Below are 3134 nucleotides of genomic sequence, written 5' to 3'. Positions count from 1 at the left end.
AAACCAACTTCGGCCATAAAGCGCCTTCTTCGGCTTTTTTAATTTACTTTCAGTGTAACCAGGTTCAATTACCTTATGTGCAAACATACATAGCTTTTTAAAATAAGGTAATGTTTATAACAGCATTTATATAGTATTCCCAGTGCATTAGATGGTCTATTGACCATTGGTGCAATTTAAATTAAAATTTGATAACTTCGTCGTTGCAATCTGCATTACACTACTGATCAAGCACTTTAAGATAGTGTAATATTTTCTCAAATTTAAATGCAAACAGCAAAAAGTTAAGTATCATTTCACTTTGTCTGCCGGATCTAATGTAAAACACTCCAAAATCAACAACTACTTACAAATTAAAAATGAATTACAAAAACATTTTCCAGTGGACCAAATTGTGAATCTAAACCATTCTAGAAATCCATTGAAAACACACAAAATTTCATCAAAATCGGTCCAGTCGTTTAGGAGGAGTTCAGTCACATACACATGAACACAATAAATAAATATATATATATATATATATATATATACATATAAAGATATCACGATAAAATTATCGATTTAAGACTGAAATCATTTCCTTTTTAACGCAACAATAGCATACTTTCCAACTGTAGTATACTTTTTCAATCTTTTTTTATAAAATAACTTTTAAAAGAAATTCTTTAAATCACTAAATTCATAATAGAAAAAACTTTTTATAAATGTCCGTATCAAAGTGCCTGTCTCATTAACTATAGCAGGGTACCTTACAATTAATACTATTATTCAGTGTTACACAACAGTAATACCTAATAACAACGTATAGAAGAAAGTAACATATCAATGATATGATGTGTATATTACCATATTTAAATTCAAATTTAAATTGAACCAAAACTTTTAAGCTTTATATCCTTGCACATTTCTTATTTAAAACAATAACTAAAATTAAAATAACACGTTTTAATCCTCACTAGCTCCTTACAATCTGATAATAAAATGTGTACAAGTTAGTTAAGCCCAAACAAATTGGAAGAAATGATGCTGAACTAAAGCTTTAAGGAAAAGGATAATAGTTAAACCTTAAATAAAGGACCTTAGTTCTCATTGACAAATTTGAAAAAAAAACTGTAACTTTCACCCCCTCCCTGCACATAAAGTTGTTAAGCAGCTTACATATTGACTTTTTATAACTTTGCCTTGACGGGAGGGAACGTAATTTCGTCACCGAATTGACTGACACTCTCTAGAGACCGAGGCTTCTGAGGTGTCAACTCCATCCTTGTCCCTTTACATTCCTCTCCAACATCACTTTCTGCATTACTTTAATGTATTAAATCATAATAAACCATCCCTTCCAAGTTGATCTATAGTATTAACAGATCAAATTCTATTATGCATGGCTTTTCATCTGTACTGTCTACCAGATGGCTCGTTTGAATTAAACAATCCTAATCGTTCTCCAGATGGTAATAGAATTAAACAGTATATTCCTGTTGAAATATTATGACTGTACAATTTCCGCTCAGTTACAAATTTCGTCTGGTGAAATTATGAACAAAATACTTTTAATTATGTTAAAAAATGTGTTTTGAAATACCAGGAACGATAAATATAGGTTTTGACTGTATTACTTATGTAAAGAATAATCAAAGTTCCTCTGGAGAGCATATGGCCCGTAAAAGTCCAGCCTAATTGTAAAATATATTTACATCAATTGTAATCTTTTTATTTCAGAATATGAAGATTTTATTTCCAGAAAAATATTTTGTACTGAAACAGTTTTGTTTTGAAACTTTGCAGCAACTGAATATGTTTAGTAGGTACTATGTAAATCTCTTATGAGAATAAAATATAATATGTATATTTTTTTATCATGTGGTGAAATAATTTTAATTTAAAACCTAAATTCCACTGCTAAAACCACTGAGCTATTTAGCTTAATGTCATTATTTCTTGTTAAAAACTAAATCACGTGTGCCGACAGAAGATATTTTTCCTAGATCGAAGTTTTGCTGATGTAAAATCCTCATGAGGGAATCATCTATATGGCAAGTATCGTCTATTGATTAAAACTGCACTGCGTGATACCCATCTGCAACTATTATATTTACATTTAAAATTAAAGGTTCATTGACTTTTTAAGATTAATTTATGCAACTTTGTTACCTTTATGAACACTTGGCATATTAATATTTGCCATTTCACAGTGATACAAGAAATTATCAACACTTGACTCACTGATTTCTTAATCACTGCACGATGGCAAGTCCCCTGTTTCCCACATCGACAAAAACAAACTTTAATCAAAGAATGTTAAATATTAATTCTAACGATTTGGAAGCTTATCACCTTGAAATCTCTCAATATAGTGATGTAAATATAAGAATAAAAATACTTACAGTTATGCCTAAAAATATCGTTTTTTATCTATAAGGTCACAATTTACACAAACACGTATGAACTCGCAAATTTTCAATTTTAAATAATTTGATAGTATATTCTAAATTGTGCATTATCAAGAAAATTATTTTTACAAATTATCAAAATAGCTGTCATTATATAAAATGTTAACTTTACGAAATTTTTCAGTCCATATAATATACAATACATATTCTACGCTTTATTGGAGTGAAAAAGTATGAACACAAAATCTATTATATGTGAAACCATAGTTTTAAGGACGCATCAGATTCATTCTTCTGCATCTAATAATTAAGATATAAATATACAACATTAAAAAAATAAACAGCCACAGAGCTGAATTAATATTAAAATGTTACCCTAAAAGCTCCTTTTTATATTATAATGGTTCACATTGTTTTATCTTTTCATACGTTAAAAGAAACTTCATATTAATAACATTCCCATACTACGTAATATGATATGAGGTAATTAGAAAATATATGTATCACATTCATTTACACTACTCACTATACAACTTTGTCACACCGTTTGATATTTTATAATACCATTTAAAAAGTTGCTATTTGTACCCTTGCTATTGTCGGAACCTTGCGGACTGCGTTGTAGAGTAAGTGGCAAAAAAGCATAGCTGGCCTTCGGTAACGCGACGGCAGAATAGGCTTGGGTTCAGCAGCTAATGTACATTTCATAAGCACACAATCCAGTTTTGAGTAAAATTGATGGAT

Source organism: Homalodisca vitripennis, chromosome 4, assembly GCF_021130785.1.
Source record: "Homalodisca vitripennis isolate AUS2020 chromosome 4, UT_GWSS_2.1, whole genome shotgun sequence".
In the NCBI taxonomy this organism is placed as follows: Eukaryota; Metazoa; Arthropoda; class Insecta; order Hemiptera; family Cicadellidae; genus Homalodisca; species Homalodisca vitripennis.
The sequence above is the reverse complement of the archived record's forward strand: the minus strand, read 5'-3'. Positions refer to the sequence as shown.